General features: G+C 49.1%; 1 pseudogene; it reads left to right on the top strand.

The window, feature by feature from the left end:
* The first annotated feature begins 8,338 nt into the window (after positions 1-8,338).
* Positions 8,339-17,709, top strand: part of LOC135528659 (layilin-like) — a 29,028-nt pseudogene continuing 19,657 nt past the window's right edge.

Below are 17,709 nucleotides of genomic sequence, written 5' to 3'. Positions count from 1 at the left end.
TGGACTTCCTGTGCGTGGCACCTCCCAGCGTTTTGAGCTGTTGTAGACTTCCTGTGCGTGGCACCTCCCAGCGTTTTGAGCTGTTGTGGACCTCCTGTGCATGGCACCTCCCAGCGTATTGAGCTGTTGTGAACTTCCTGTGCGTGGCACCTCCCAGCGTATTGAGCTGTTGTGGACTTCCTGTGCGTGGCACCTCCCAGCGTATTGAGCTGTTGTGGACTTCCTGTGCGTGGCACCTCCCATCGTATTGAGCTGTTGTAGACTTCCTGTGCGTGGCACCTCCCAGCGTATTGAGCTGTTGTGGACCTCCTGTGCGTGGCACCTCCCAGCGTATTGAGCTGTTGTGGACCTCCTGTGCGTGGCTGATTGATTAATGATTGATTTGCCAAATAGGATTTTTTTCCAGTTGCTTGTACATTTAGATTTTTTGACCGTAAGTTAATGTAAATAGTTGCTCAGCAAAACTCGATATTTGGTGATCAACTAACGTATTTTGACACTATAGCGCTTGTAGAGCTGGTGAATGTGAGTTTAAGTCTGAGCTTTCTGAGGTCTCTAACACAAAGATATTGGTTAAAGTTTATTTCTATCTATACAACGAGTGTGTCTAATGCTGATTGGTTAAAAGTTCATTCCAGCCTGCGTCTAATCCCCAAGTTACCACCGGCTAAATCTATGACATTAAAATGCCTATTTACTCTGTTCCATCCGACTGTGCAATCCCTGTCTCATCAGTCCAGCCAGGCACTGTATAAACTTGATCTTCACTATAAAAAGCATCTAGACATTATCTCAAATTTCTTTTTGACTAACATTTAGTTTTCAACAGCGGAGATTTGTATAAACCTTATTGTCTGTCCCTCTGACATTGTTTCAGTATTGAAATTCAATCTTCACCTGTCCCATAGTAATGAACGTGTCGAGAGTCGGGACACGAGAGAGAGGCAGGCAGCCTATCTCAGCCAGTTGAAATCATTAATTATCTGACATCATGTTTATGGATAAAGACAAAGAAATGTACATTGAGAAAAGGTCAAATGAAAAGAAGTGCAGCTAGTTTGCAGTCTTTCCAGCTTCAGTTTGAAGTGATTGTGTTGACTGTGTTGTTAGCTGTGTTGTTGACTAGCTCCTCTGAACAACAGTGTCCTGAGGAGAGAGCACATTTTCTATGCCAGGTGAAATCATGCCTCATTGGCTCTTTGTTATGGATGTAATCAAATAAATGTCACTAGAAAACAGATTAAATAAATGCAGCTACTGATGTTACTCTGTCTGTTTGACGTGACTGTAAGTTAGCCGTAGCTGGCTAGCTAGCAAGCAAGGGATAAGAATGTTGCCAGCCAGTATGGCAATGGAAGATTTAGAACGAACGACTGGGTGGCGTTTCAACATGTCCTCCAAACACCGGCTTCTCGGGTATTATCACATAAGTATCATTAACGTTCCTACTGAATGTTTGTCACCAATAGCTTAATTGTTTACATGTTCAGTGCTAACAATGTCATAACTTTACCAGCATATTACATCAGATGCTCGTTTGGTCCAAATGATCAGTGACAAAAAAATCTCCTCCTCGTTAGTTGTCGAGTCATCCCAGTCTGCTGACAGATGATACCAGTTACGCTACTGTCTGTAGTGTATCAGTAGTGTCTGTCTGTAGTGTGTCAGTAGTGTGTCTGTAGTGTGTCAGTAGTGTCTATCAGTAGTGTCTGTCTGTAGTCTAGTCAGCGTTTAGAACCAGTAGTGTCTGTCTGTAGTGTGTCAGTAGTGTCTGTCTGTAGTGTATCAGTAGTGTCTGTCTGTAGTGTATCTGTAGTGTCTGTCTGTAGTGTATCAGTAGTGTCTGTCTGTAGTGTGCCTGTAGTGTCTGTCTGTAGTGTATCAGTAGTGTCTGTCTGTAGTGTGTCAGTAGTGTCTGTCTGTAGTGTATCAGTAGTTTCTGTCTGTAGTGTGCCTGTAGTGTCTGTCTGTAGTGTGTCTGTAGTGTCTGTCTGTAGTCTAGTCAGCGTTTAGAACCAGTAGTGTCTGTCTGTAGTGTGTCAGTAGTGTCTGTCTGTAGTGTCTGTCTGTAGTGTGTCAGTAGTGTCTGTCAGTAGTGTCTGTCTGTAGTGTGCCTGTAGTGTCTGTCTGTAGTGTATCAGTAGTGTGTGTCTGTAGTGTGCCTGTAGTGTCTGTCTGTAGTGTGTCAGTAGTGTCTGTCTGTAGTGTATCAGTAGTGTCTGTCTGTAGTGTGCCTGTAGTGTCTGTCTGTAGTGTGTCAGTAGTGTCTGTCTGTAGTGTGCCTGTAGTGTGCCTGTAGTGTCTGTCTGTAGTGTATCAGTAGTGTCTGTCTGTAGTGTGCCTGTAGTGTGTCAGTAGTGTCTGTCTGTAGTGTGTCAGTAGTGTCTGTCTGTAGTGTATCAGTAGTGTCTGTCTGTAGTGTGCCTGTAGTGTGCCTGTAGTGTCTGTCTGTAGTGTGTCAGTAGTGTCTGTCTGTAGTGTGCCTGTAGTGTGCCTGTAGTGTCTGTCTGTAGTGTATCAGTAGTGTCTATCAGTAGTGTCTGTCTGTAGTGTGTCTGTAGTGTCTGTCTGTAGTCTAGTCAGCGTTTAGAACCAGTAGTGTCTGTCTGTAGTGTATCAGTAGTGTCTGTCTGTAGTGTGCCTGTAGTGTCTGTCTGTAGTGTGTCAGTAGTGTCTGTCTGTAGTCTAGTCAGCGTTTAGAACCAGTAGTGTCTGTCTGTAGTGTGTCTGTAGTGTCTGTCTGTAGTCTAGTCAGCGTTTAGAACCAGTAGCACTCTGCTGATTAGATCACTCCTTCTTCTCCCCCGACTTTCAAGATCAATAACTAACGTCCCCCTCCCCCTCCTCCTCCTCCTCCTCCTCCTCCTCATCATCATCATTAAAACTGCTCTTAAAAGATTACATCCACATACACTCTCTCTCTCTCTCTACTAGTGGTTCAGTGTGTGTAGGGAGAGTCTCTCTGTAGTAAGCCTGGTCTCTTATCTTGAGTAGATAGTAGCCTGTACTGTAGTGCGCTGTTAAAGCCTGTATATCTGACTTCGGGGCTTCAGTTGGTCAGTTCTCTGATGGAGGGAGAGGTGAAGAAGAGAAGGAGGAAGGACCAGATGGTGAATCTGATTGTTGTGTCTTTGCTCCAGTCTGCTGCGGCCAGCCTTATCACCGGTGAGTGACACAAACACACAAACCAAATTCAATTGTATTTGTCACGTGTGCTGTACACCTAGTATAGACTTTATCGTGAAATGCTTGCTGAAGCGATGCAGAGTTTAAAAATAACACATTTTTTGAAAATTAAATAGTAACACGAGGAATAAAATTACATTCACAAGAATGGATTTAAATACAGGAAGTATCAGATCAATGTGGAGCTATATACAGGGAGTACAAGTACCAGATCAATGTGGAGCTATACACAGGGAGTACCAGATCAATGTGGAGCTATATACAGGGAGTACCAGTACCAGATCAATGTGGAGCTATATACAGGGAGTACAAGTACCAGATCAAGGTGGAGCTATATACAGGAAGTACCTAATCAATGTGGAGCAATATACAGGGAGTACAAGTACCAGATCAATGTGGAGCTATATACAGGGAGTACCAGATCAATGTGGATCTATATACAGGGAGTACCAGATCAATGTGGAGCTATATACAGGCAGTACCAGTACCAGATCAATGTGGAGCTATATAGAGGACATACCAGATCAATGTGGAGCTATATACAGGAAGTACCAGTACCAGATCAATGTGGAGCTATATACAGGAAGTACCAGTACCAGATCAATGTGGAGCTATATACAGGGAGTACAAGTACCAGATCAATGTGGAGCTATATACAGGAGTACCAGTACCAGACCAATGTGGAGCTATTTACAGGGAGTACAAGTACCAGATCAATGTGGAGCTATATACAGGGAGTACAAGTACCAGACAAATGTGGAGATATATACAGGGAGGACCAGATCAATGTGAAGCTATATAGAGGAAGTACCAGATCAATGTGGAGCTATATACAGGGAGTACCAGTACCAGATCAATGTGGAGCTATATACAGGGAGTACAAGTACCAGATCAATGTGGAGCTATATACAGGAAGTACCAGATCAATGTGGAGCTATATACAGGGAGTACAAGTACCAGATCAATGTGGAGCTATATACAGGGAGTACCAGTACCAGATCGATGTGGAGCTATATACACGGAGTACCAGTACCAGATCGATGTGGAGCTATATACAGGGAGTACCAGATCAATGTGGATCTATATACAGGGAGTACCAGATCAATGTGGAGCTATATACAGGGAGTACCAGATCAATGTGGAGCTATATACAGGAAGTACAAGTACCAGATCAATGTGGAGCTATATACACGGAGTACCAGTACCAGATCGATGTGGAGCTATATACAGGGAGTACCAGTACCAGATCAATGCGGAGCTATATACAGGAGTACCAGATCAATGTGGAGCTATATACAGGGAGTACCAGATCAATGTGGAGCTATATACAGGAAGTACAAGTACCAGATCAATGTGGAGCTATATACAGGGAGTACCAGTACCAGATCAATGTGGAGCTATATACAGGAAGTACCAGATCAATGTGTAGCTATATACAGGGAGTACAAGTACCAGATTAATGTGGAGCTATATACAGGGAGTACCAGTGCCAGATCGATGTGGAGCTATATGCAGGGAGTACCAATACCATATCAATGTGGAGCTATATACAGGAAGTACCAGTACCAGATCAATGTGGAGCTATATACAGGAAGAACAAGTACCAGATCAATGTGGAGCTATATACAGGGAGTACCAGATCAATGTGGATCTATATACAGGGAGTACCAGATCAATGTGGAGCTATATACAGGGAGTACCAGATCAATGTGGAGCTATATACAGGGAGTACCAGATCAATGTGGATCTATATACAGGGAGTACCAGATCAATGTGGAGCTATATACAGGGAGTACCAGATCAATGTGGAGCTATATACAGGGAGTACCAGATCAATGTGGAGCTATGTCCAAGGAGTACCAGATCAATGTGGAGCTATATACAGGGAGTACCAGTACCAGATCAATGTGGAGATATATACAGGGAGGACCAGATCAATGTGAAGCTATATAGAGGAAGTACCAGATCAATGTGGAGTTATATACAGGGAGTACCAGTACCAGATCAATGTGGAGCTATATAGAGGACATACCAGATCAATGTGGAGTTATATACAGGGAGTACCAGTACCAGATCAATGTGGAGCTATATACAGGGAGTACCAATACCAGATCAATGTGGAGCTATAAACAGGGAGTACTAGTATCAGATCAATGTGGAGCTATATACAGGAAGTACCAGATCAATGTGGAGGTATATACAAGGAGTACCAGATCAATGTGGAGCTATATACAGGAGGTACCAGATCATTGTGGAGCTATATACAGGGAGTACCAGATCAATGTGGAGCTATATACAGGGAGTACCAGTATCAGATCAATGTGGAGCTATATACAGGGAGTACCAGATCAATGTTGAGCTATATACAGGAAGTACCAGATCAATGTGGAGCTATATACAGGGAGTACCAGTACCAGATCAAAGTGGAGGTATATAAGGGAGTACCAGATCAATGTGGAGCTATAAACAGGAGGTACCAGATCATTGTGGAGCTATATACAGGGAGTACCAGATCAATGTGGAGCTATATACAGGAGGTACCAGATCAATGTGGAGCTATATACAGGGAGTACCAGATCAATGTGGAGCTATATACAGGGAGTACCAGATCAATGTGGAGCTATATACAGGGAGTACCATATCAATGTGGAGCTATATACAGGGAGTACCAGTACCAGATCAATGTGGAGCTATATACAGGAGGTACCAGATCAATGTGGAGCTATATACAGGGAGTACCAGATCAATGTGGAGCTATATACAGGGAGTACCAGATCAATGTGGAGCTGTATACAGGGAGTACCATATCAATGTGGAGCTGTATACATGGAGTAGCAGTACCAGATCAATGTGGAGCTATATACAGGAGTAGCAGTACCAGATCAATGTGGAGCTATATACAGGGAGTACCAAATAAATGTGGAGCTGTATACAGGGAGTACCAGTACCAGATCAATGTGGAGCTATATACAGGGAGTTCCAGTACCAGATCAATGTGGAGCTATACACAGGGAATAGCAGTACCAGATCAATGTGGAGCTATATACAGGGAGTTCCAGTACCAGATCAATGTGGAGCTATATACAGGGAGTAGCAGTACCAGATCAATGTGGAACTATATACAGGGAGTACCAGATCAATGTGGAGCTATATACAGGGAGTACCAGATCAATGTGGAGCTATATACAGGGAGTACCAGATCAATGTGGAGCTATATACAGGGAGTACCAGATCAATGTGGAGCTATATACAGGAAGTACCAGATCAATGTGGGGCTGTATACAGGGAGTACCAGATCAATATGAAGCTGTTTACAAGGAGTTCCAGATCAATGTGGAGCTATATACCCGGAGTACCAGTACCAGATCAATGTGGAGCTATTTACAGGAGTACCAGATCCATGTGAAGCTATATGGAGGGTGTACCAGTACCAGATCAATGTGAAGCTATATACAGGGAGTAGCAGTACCAGATCTATGTGGAGCTATATACAGGGTGTACCAGTACCAGATCAGTGTGGAGCTATATACTGGGAGTAGCAGTACCAGATCTATGTGGAGCTATATACAGGAGGTACCAGATCAATGTGGAGCTATATACAGGAGGTACCAGATCAATGTGGAGCTATATACAGGGAGTACCAGTACCAGATCAGTGTGGAGCTAAACACAGGGGGTACCAGTACCAGATCAATGTGGAGTTACAGTGTTTGGTTCTCCTTCATGAGATACAGACAGTGGTTGGTTCTCTATCATCAAATATAGACAGTGGTTGGTTCTCTATCATCAGATATAGACAGTGGTTGGTTCTCTATCATCAGATATAGACAGTGTTTGGTTCTCTGTCATCAGATACAGACAGTGGTTGGTTCTCTATCATCAGATATAGACAGTGTTTGGTTCTCTGTCATCAGATACAGACAGTGGTTGGTTCTCTATCACCCGATACAGACAGTGGTTGGTTCTCTATCATCTCTGTTCATCAGATACAGACAGTGGTTGGTTCTCTATCATCTCTGTTAGTTTTAGTCATTTTGCAGACACTCTTATCCGGAGCGACTTACAGTAGTGAGTGTATACAATACATTTTCATACTTGTCCCTCGTAGGAATCAAACCCATAACCCTTGCGTTGCAAGTGCCATGCTCTACCAACTGAGCCACAGCAACTGAGCAACTCTGCCTCAGATACAGACTGTGTTTGGTTCTCTATTATCTCTGTTCCTCAGATACAGACTGTTTGGTTCTCTATTATCTCTGTTCCTCAGATACAGACTGTGTTTGGTTCTCTATTATCTCTGTTCCTCAGATACAGACTGTGTTTGGTTCTCTATTATCTCTGTTCCTCAGATACAGACTGTGTTTGGTTCTCTATTATCTCTGTTCCTCAGATACAGACAATGGTTAGTTCTCTCTTAGGCTTGGGAGGTATACCATATATACCGGGGTATTTGGACAAATCTAATTAGAAAACAATTAGAATATTTGTTGCTACTTTTTAAGGGTTTTGCAGCATGCGCTAGGTGATCTAATTACAGTATGGAATTCGTAATTAAATGTTTGCCAGCTAGATTTTTGAGTTAATTGTATACTTGTATAGTTTAGATCAAACACTATAAAATACATTCTCTATGGGATTGTACATGTACTTGTTAGCATTGCTAAACCTTTTGGATTACAGATTATCAGTGGGGTTGAAAACAGCGCCCCTTGTGTTCAGTGCCGGTAGTACTGAATATCCCGGTATGGCACAAAGTCGGTATGAAGGTATGACAATCTGGATACCGCCCTAGCCTAATCTCTCTCATCTACATCAGAATGTTGTTGATGTTATTATATTGGAAGGATGTGTAAGTGATGTCACTGTGGAGGGGGTTTCATTTAACACAGAAATATAACATAAAATAACATGACATTAACTGGCCCCTCTCTCTCTGTCTGTCTGTCTCTCTGTCTCTCTGTCTCTGTCTGTCTGTCTGTCTGTCTGTCTGTCTGTCTGTCTGTCTGTCTGTCTGTCTGTCTGTCTGTCTGTCTGTCCCTCCATAGCAGAGTTGTTTGAAGTCAGAGGTGAGGTGCAGGGTTGTTTATTAACCAGTATGAAAAAAATATCTGTCCCAAATTAGCTAGTTATTATTAGTGTAAAATTCCCCATCGATGTACGTAGCAATAGTAACCGTGTGTGTCTGTGCGTGTGTAGGCCAGCGTGTGTGTAGGGTGGATCGGGGCCGGCCGTGCTATAAACTGGCATATTTTTCTGACCCTGGACGGCGGCTCAGCTTCCTGGAGGCGAAGCTAGCGTGTCGCCGTGACGGAGGGGAGCTGCTGAGCGTTGAGTCACCAGCCGAGCAGCGAATCATAGAGCAGCTTGTCACTGAGCTCCGTCCCTCCGACGGAGACTTCTGGATTGGCCTTCGTCGTAACCATGGTGACACGGAAAACGTCTACGACTGTCCCTCACAGTACTACTGGACCGACGGGAGCCTCGCCTCCTTCAGGTGGGTCTGCTCTAAGCCCCGCCTCCATCAGGTGGGTCTGTTCTAAGCCCCGCCTCCATCAGGTGGGTCTGCTCTAAGCCACACCTCCTTCAGGTGGGTCTACTTTAAGCCCAGCCTCCTTCAGTTGGGTCTGCTCTAAGCCCCGCCTCCTTCAGTTGGGTCTGCTCTAAGCCACACCTCCTTCAGGTGGGTCTACTTTAAGCCCAGCCTCCTTACATTTACATTTACATTTAAGTCATTTCAAGCAGACGTCTTATCCAGAGCGACTTACAAATTGGTCCTTCACCTTCTGACATCCAGTGGAACAGCCACTTTACAATAGTGCATCTAAATCATTAAGGGGGGTGGTGAGAAGGATTACTTATCCTATCCTAGGTATTCCTTGAAGAGGTGGGGTTTCAGGTGTCTCCGGAAGGTGGTGATTGACTCCGCTGTCCTGGCGTCGTGAGGGATTTGTTCCACCATTGGGGGCCAGAGCCACGCGAACAGTTTGGGTCTGGGCTTTAGCGGGAACTGTACTTCCTCCATTGGTAGGGTCTGCAGGCCAGACCTGGATCTGCCCTTGCATGGAATAGGGCCTGATCAATGGAAGACACTGGTGTGTAACCCCTCACGCTCCGTGGCAAGCACCATGGTCTTGTAGCGGATGCGTTCAACTTAGGAACCAGTGGAGAGCGGAGGAGCGGGGTGACGTGGAGAGAACTTGGGAAGGTGATGTACACCAGACGGGCCCGCGTTCTGGATGAGTTGTAGGGTTTAATGGCACAGGACAACTGGACCCAGCCAATTTCATCTGCAAGTACACTGCAGTAATCCAGACGGGAGATGACAAGTGCACTGGATTAGGACCTGCGCCGCTTCCTGTGTGACACACAGGGTCGTACTCTGCGGATGTTGTAGAGCATGAACCTACAGGTTCCTCTGGCCACCGCCATGATGTTGGTTGACCCTCGACAGGGTGTTGTCCAGGATCACGCCAGGTTCTTAGCCTGGGAGGAGGCCACAATGGAGTTGTCAACCGTGATGGCGAGATCATGGACGGGCAGTCCTTCCCGGGAGGAAGAGCAGCTCCGTCCTTCAGTTGGGTCTGCTCTAAGCCCCGCCTCCTCAGAGTGGGTCTGCTCTAAGCCCCACCTCCTTCAGTTGGGTCTGCTCTAAGCCCCGCCTCCTTCAGGTGGGTCTGCTCTAAGTCCCGCCATTTCAGGACTGGTCTGCTCTAAGTCCCGCCTATTTCAGTTGGGTCTGCTGGTCCACCTCCTTCAGGTGGGTCTGCTCTAAGCCACGCCTCCTTCAGCTGGGACTGGTCAAGCCACGCCTCCACCTGTCTGGGTCTGCTTTAGGGACCACGCCTCCATTGGCTGGGTTCCTTTCTACCACACCTCCTTCTGCTTACATGGAATAGTTCATATAATAAAGACAGCCAGTGTAACTGGTCACGTATGTGTTTTGCTGTGTGTGTTTGTTCCTGCATGCAGTGTGTGTTAGGAACTGGCACTGGGACAGAGCCTGGTTCCTCACTACCCAGTGTGTGGTGATGTACCACCAACCGTCCGCCCTCCCGGCCTCGGTTCCTCTACATGTTCCATTGCCAGTATGACAACTGGTCACCAAGAGAATTTCATCTGCAAGTACACTGCAGGTACACACACACACACACACACAGCCTGGTTCCACACACCCACACAGCCAGTAGAGGACACACACCCACAGAGCCTGGTTCCACACTACACACACACAGATGATAGGACACAGCAGATACCCCTCAGAGCCTGGTTCCTCTGGTCTACCCAGTACAGCCAGTAGAGGACTGGCCACCCCTCAGAGCCTGGTTCCTCTGGTCTACCCAGTACAGCCAGAAGAGGACTGGCCACCCCTCAGAGCCTGGTTCATCTGGTCTACCCAGTACACCATTAGATTACTGGCCACCCTCAGAGCCTCAGTCCTCTCTTGGTTGCTTCCTAGGTTCCTTCCTTTCTATTGAGTTTTCTTAGCCACTGTGCTTCTACATCTGCACTGCTTGCTGTTTGGAGTTTTCAGGTTGGGTTGTTGTGACATCTTTGTTACATCTGCTCATGTTAAAGGGCTTTATAAAACTGATTGATTGTGTTGTGTTCCAGATAAGGCTGGAACCCTCCCCCAACACTGCACAGGACAGGGAGTCAATCACTACTTAAAGTGTCTGAAACCCCATTTATGGTATTAACGAGGTCTGAATATTAATCCTTACACTACATGACCAAAATATTTAGATGCTTCTATTGTAACATCTCTGTTCCACATGTCATGGGCATTACTATGGAGTTGGTCCCCTTTACTGCTATAAGAGCCTCTACTCTTCTGGGAAGTCATTAAATGAATTGGTCCCCCCCTTCCTTTACTGCTATAACAGCCTCCACTCTTCTTGGAAGTGATTACTATGGAGTTGGTCCCCCACTGCTATAACAGCCTCCACTCTTCTGGGAAGTTTTTAATATGAAGTTGGTACCCCTTTACTGCTGTAACAGCCTCACTCTTCTGGGAAGTCATTACTGATTGAGTTGGTCCCCCCTTTACTGCTATAACAGCCTCCCCCACTCTTCTGGGAAGTCATTAATATGAAGTTGGTACCCCCTTTACTGCTGTAACAGCCTCCACTCTTCTGGGAAGTCATTAATATGAAGTTGGTCCCCCCTTTACTGCTGAACATCCTCCAACTTCTGGGAAGTCATTACTATGGAGTTGGTCCCCCTTTACTGCTATAACAGCCTCCACTCTTCTGGGAAGTCATTAATATGAAGTTGGTCCCCCTTTACTGCTGTAACAGCCTCCACTCTTCTGGGAAGTCATTACTATGGAGTTGGTCCCCCTTTACTGCTATAACAGCCTCCACTCTTCTGGGAAGTCATTACTATGGAGTTGGTCCCCCCTTTACTGCTATAACAGCCTCCACTCTTCTGGGAAGTCATTAATATGGAGTTGGTCCCCCCTTTACTGCTATAACAGCCTCCACTCTTCTGGGAAGTCATTACTATGGAGTTGGTCCCCCCTTTACTGCTATAACAGCCTCCACTCTTCTGGGAAGTCATTAATATGAAGTTGGTCCCCCCTTTACTGCTGTAACAACCTCCACTCTTCTGGGAAGTCATTACTATGGAGTTGGTCCCCCCTTTACTGCTATAACAGCCTCTACTCTTCTGGGAAGTCATTAATATGGAGTTGGTCCCCCCTTTACTGCTATAACAGCCTCCACTCTTCTGGGAAGTCATTAATATGAAGTTGGTCCCCCCTTTACTGCTATAACAGCCTCCACTCTTCTGGGAAGTCATTACTATGGAGTTGGTCCCCCTTTACTGCTATAACAGCCTCCACTCTTCTGGGAAGTCATTAATATGGAGTTGGTCCCCCCTTTACTGCTATAACAGCCTCTACTCTTCTGGGAAGTCATTACTATGGAGTTGGTCCCCCCTTTACTGCTATAACAGCCTCCACTCTTCTGGGAAGTCATTAATATGGAGTTGGTCTCCCCTTTGCTGCTGTAACAACCTCCACTCTTCTGGGAAGTCATTAATATGGAGTTGGTCCCCCTTTGCTGCTATAACAGCCTCCACTCTTCTGGGAAGGCTTTCCACTAGATGTTGGAACATTGCTGCTATAACAACCTCCACTCTTCTGGGAAGTCATTAATATGGAGTTGGTCCCCCTTTGCTGCTATAACAGCCTCCACTTTTCTGGGAAGGCTTTCCACTAGATGTATAGATAGATTTAACTAAATTACTATGTATATACTGTTGAAGTCGGAAACTTTACATACACTTAGGTTAGAGTCATAACTCATTTTTTTCAATCATTCCACAAATTTCTTGTTAACGAACTATAGTTTTGGCAAGTCGGTTAGGACATCTACTTTGTGCATGACACAAGTAATTTTTCCAGCAATTGTTTACAGACAGATTATTTCACTTATAATTCACTGTATCACAATGGTCAGAAGTTTACAAGTTTACATACACTAAGTTGACTGTGCCTTTAAACAGCTTGGAAAATTCCAGAAAATGATGTCATGGCTTTAGAAGCTTCTGATAGGATACTTGACATCATTTGAGTCAATTAGGTGTGTACCTATGGATGTATTTCAAGGCCTATCTTGAGACTCAGTGCCTCTTTGCTTGACATCATGGGAAAATCAAAAGAAATCAGCCAAGACCTCAGAATTTTTTAAAGACCTCCACAAGTCTGGTTCATCCTTGGGAGCAATTTCCAAACCCCTGAAGTTACCAAGTTCATCTGTACAAACAATAGTACGCAAGTATAAACACCATGGGACTACGCAGCCGTCATACCACTCAGGAAGGAGATGCGTTCTGTCTTCTAGAGATAAACGTACTTTGGTGTGAAAAGTGCAAATGTCCTCTGGTCTGATGAAACAAAAATGGAGGAGGAGGGACTGGTGCACTTCACAAAATAGATAGCATTGTGAGTTAGGAAAATTATGTGGATATATTGAAAGCAACATCTCAAGATGTCAGTCAGGAAGTTAAAGCTTGGTCACTAATGGGTCTTCCAAATGGACAATGACCCCAAGCATACTTCCAAAGTTGTGGCAAAATAGCTTAAGGACAACAATGTCAAGGTATTGGAGTGTCATCACAAAGCCCTGACCTCAATCCTATAGAACATTTGTGGGCAGAACTGAAAAAGAATGTGCGAGCAAGGAGGCCTTACAAACCTGACTCAGTTACACCACCTCTGTCAGGAGGAATGGGCCAACATTCACCCAACTTATTGTGGGAAGCTTGTGGAAGGCTACCCAAAATGTTTGACCCAAGTTAAACAATTAAAAGGCAATGCTACCAAATACTAATTGAGTGTATGCAAACTTCTGACCCACTGGGAATGTGATGAAAGAAATAAAAGCTGAAATAAATCATTCTCTCTACTACATTTCACTTTCTTAAAATAAAGTGTTTATCCTAACTGACCTAAGACAGGGAATTTTTACCAGGATTAAATGTCAGGAATTGTGAAAAACTGAGTTTAAATGTATTTTGCTAACGTATATATGTAATCTTCCAACTTCAACTGTATGAGTTTAGAGAGATATTGTCACGACTTCCACCGAAGTTGGCTCCCCTGCCTGTTTGGGCGGTGCTCAGCGGTCGTCGTCACCAGCCTACTAGAAGTTGGCTCCCCTGCCTGTTCGGGCGGTGCTCAGCGGTCGTCGTCACCGGCCTACTAGAAGTTGGCTCCCCTGCCTGTTCGGGCGGTGCTCGGCGGTCGTCGTCACCGTCCTACTAGAAGTTGCCTCCCTGTTCGGGCGGTGCCTGTTCGGGCGGTGCTCCTGTTTGGGCGGTCGTCGTCCCGTCCTACTAGAAGTTGGCTCCCCTGCCTGTTTGGGCGGTGCTCGGCGGTCGTCGTCACCGTCCTACTAGAAGTTGGCTCCCCTGCCTGTTTGGGCGGTGCTCGGCGGTCGTCGTCACCGTCCTACTAGAAGTTGGCTCCCCTGCCTGTTTGGGCGGTGCTCGGCGGTCGTCGTCACCGTCCTACTAGAAGTTGGCTCCCCTGCCTGTTGGGGCGGTGCTCGGCGGTCGTCGTCACCGTCCTACTAGAAGTTGGCTCCCCTGCCTGTTGGGGTGGTGCTCGGCGGTCGTCGTCACCGTCCTACTAGAAGTTGGCATCCCTGCCTGTTTGGGCGGTGCTCTGCGGTCGTCGTCACCGGCCTACTAGAAGTTGGCTCCCCTGCCTGTTTGGGCGGTGCTCAGCGGTCGTCGTCACCGGCCTACTAGAAGTTGGCTCCCCTGCCTGTTTGGGCGGTGCTCAGCGGTCGTCGTCACCGGCCTACTAGAAGTTGGCTCCCCTGCCTGTTTGGGTGGTGCTCAGCGGTCGTCGTCACCGGCCTACTAGAAGGTGGCACCCCTGCCTGTTTGGGCGGTGCTCGGCGGTCGTCGTCACCGGCCTACTAGAAGGTGGCTCCCCTGCATGTTTGGGCGGTGCTCGGCGGTCGTCGTCACCGTCCTACTAGAAGTTGGCTCCCCTGCCTGTTTAGGATGTGCTTGGCGGTCGTCGTCACCGTCCTACTAGAAGTTGGCTCCCCTGCCTGTTGGGGCGGTGCTCGGCGGTCGTCGTCACCGTCCTACTAGAAGGTGGCTCCCCTGCCTGTTCGGGTGGTGCTCGGCGGTCGTCTTCACCGTCCTACTAGAAGTTGGCTCGCCTGCCTGTTTGGGTGGTGCTCGGCGGTCGTCGTCACCGTCCTACTAGAAGTTGGCTCCCCTGCCTGTTTGGGTGGTGCTCAGCGGTCGTCGTCACCGGCCTACTAGAAGTTGGCTCCCCTGCCTGTTTGGGCGGTGCTCGGCGGTCGTCGTCACCGTCCTACTAGAAGTTGGCTCCCCTGCCTGTTTGGGCGGTGCTCTGCGGTCGTCGTCACCGGCCTACTAGAAGTTGGCTCCCCTGCCTGTTGGGGCGGTGCTCAGCGGTCGTCGTCACCGGCCTACTAGAAGTTGGCTCCCCTGCCTGTTCGGGCGGTGCTCAGCGGTCGTCGTCACCGGCCTACTAGAAGTTGGCTCCCCTGCCTGTTCGGGCGGTGCTCAGCGGTCGTCGTCACCGGCCTACTAGAAGTTGGCTCCCCTGCCTGTTCGGGCGGTGCTCAGCGGTCGTCGTCACCGTCCTACTAGAAGTTGGCTCCCCTGCCTGTTTGGGCGGTGCTCTGCGGTCGTCGTCACCGGCCTACTAGAAGTTGGCTCCCCTGCCTGTTTGGGCGGTGCTCAGCGGTCGTCGTCACCGGCCTACTAGAAGTTGGCTCCCCTGCCTGTTTGGCCGGTGCTCGGCGGTCGTCGTCACCGGCCTACTAGAAGTTGGCACCCCTGCCTGTTTGGGCGGTGCTCGGCGGTCGTCGTCACCGGCCTACTAGAAGGTGGCTCCCCTGCATGTTTGGGCGGTGCTCAGCGGTCGTCGTCACCGTCCTACTAGAAGTTGGCTCCCCTGCCTGTTTGGGATGTGCTTGGCGGTCGTCGTCACCGTCCTACTAGAAGTTGGCTCCCCTGCCTGTTGGGGCGGTGCTCGCGGTCGTCGTCACCGTCCTACTAGAAGGTGGCTCCCCTGCCTGTTCGGGCGGTGCTCGGCGGTCGTCTTCACCGTCCTACTAGAAGTTGGCTCGCCTGCCTGTTTGGGTGGTGCTCGGCGGTCGTCGTCACCATCCTACTAGAAGTTGGCTCCCCTACCTGTTTGGGTGGTGCTCAGCGGTCGTCGTCACCGGCCTACTAGAAGTTGGCTCCCCTGCCTGTTTGGGCGGTGCTCGGCGGTCGTCGTAACCGTCCTACTAGAAGTTGGCTCCCCTGCCTGTTTGGGCGGTGCTCTGCGGTGGCTCGTCGTCACCGGCCTACTAGAAGTTGGCTCCCCTGCCTGTTGGGCGGTGCTCAGCGGTCGTCGTCACCGGCCTACTAGAAGTTGGCTCCCCTGCCTGTTCGGGGTGCGGTGCTCAGCGGTCGTCGGGCGGTGCACCGGCCTACTAGAAGTTGGCTCCCCTGCCTGTTCGGGCGGTGCTCAGCGGTCGTCGTCACCGGCCTACTAGAAGGTGGCTCCCCTGCCTGTTCGGGCGGTGCTCAGCGTTCGTCGTCACCGGCCTACTAGAAGTTGGCTCCCCTGCCTGTTCGGGCGGTGCTCGGCCGTCGTCGTCACCGTCCTATTAGAAGTGTGCTCCCCTGCCTGTTCGGGCGGTGCTCGGCGGTCGTCGTCACCGGCCTACTAGAAGTTGGCTCCCCTGCCTGTTCGGGGTGCTCGGTGTTCCTACTAGAAGCGGTTCGGGCGGTGCTCGTCACCGTCCTACTAGAAGTTGGCTCCCCTGCCTGTTCGGGCGGTGCTCGGCGGTCGACGTCACCGTCCTACTAGAAGTTGGCTCCCCTGCCTGTTTGGGCGGTGCTCGGCGGTCGTCGTAACCGTCCTACTAGAAGTTGGCTCCCCTGCCTGTTTGGGCGGTACTCTCTGCGGTTTGGGCGGTGCGCGGTCATCGGCCTACTAGAAGTTGGCTCCCCTGCCTGTTGGGGCGGTGCTCGGCGGTCGTCGTCACCGGCCTACTAGAAGTTGGCTCCCCTGCCTGTTTGGGCGGTGCTCGCGGTCGTCGTCACCGGCCTACTAGAAGTTGGCTCCCCTGCCTGTTCGGGCGGTGCTCGGCGGTCGTCGTCACCGGCCTACTAGAAGTTGGCTCCCCTGCCTGTTCGGGCGGTGCTCAGCGGTCGTCGTCACCGTCCTACTAGAAGTTGGCACCCCTGCCTGTTTGGGCGGTGCTCTGCGGTCGTCGTCACCGGCCTACTAGAAGTTGGCTCCCCTGCCTGTTTGGGCGGTGCTCAGCGGTCGTCGTCACCGGCCTACTAGAAGTTGGCTCCCCTGCCTGTTTGGGTGGTGCTCAGCGGTCGTCGTCACCGGCCTACTAGAAGTTGGCACCCCTGCCTGTTTGGGCGGTGCTCGGCGGTCGTCGTCACCGGCCTACTAGAAGGTGGCTCCCCTGCATGTTTGGGCGGTGCTCGGCGGTCGTCGTCACCGTCCTACTAGAAGTTGGCTCCCCTGCCTGTTTAGGATGTGCTTGGCGGTCGTCGTCACCGTCCTACTAGAAGTTGGCTCCCCTGCCTGTTGGGGCGGTGCTCGGCGGTCGTCGTCACCGTCCTACTAGAAGGTGGCTCCCCTGCCTGTTCGGGTGGTGCTCGGCGGTCGTCTTCACCGTCCTACTAGAAGTTGGCTCCACTGCCTGTTTAGGATGTGCTTGGCGGTCGTCGTCACCGTCCTACTAGAAGTTGGCTCCCCTGCCTGTTTGGGCGGTGCTCAGCGGTCGTCGTCACCGGCCTACTAGAAGTTGGCTCCCCTGCCTGTTGGGGCGGTGCTCAGCGGTCGTCGTCACCGGCCTACTAGAAGTTGGCTCCCCTGCCTGTTCGGGCGGTGCTCAGCGGTCGTCGTCACCGGCCTACTAGAAGTTGGCTCCCCTGCCTGTTCGGGCGATGTGCTCAGCGGTCGTCGTCACCGGCCTACTAGAAGTTGGCTCCCCTGCCTGTTCGGGGCGGTGCTCAG

The sequence above is a fragment of the Oncorhynchus masou genome, unplaced genomic scaffold, assembly GCF_036934945.1.
Source record: "Oncorhynchus masou masou isolate Uvic2021 unplaced genomic scaffold, UVic_Omas_1.1 unplaced_scaffold_1006, whole genome shotgun sequence".
NCBI lineage: Eukaryota > Metazoa > Chordata > Actinopteri > Salmoniformes > Salmonidae > Oncorhynchus > Oncorhynchus masou.
The sequence above is the reverse complement of the archived record's forward strand: the minus strand, read 5'-3'. Positions and strand labels throughout refer to the sequence as shown.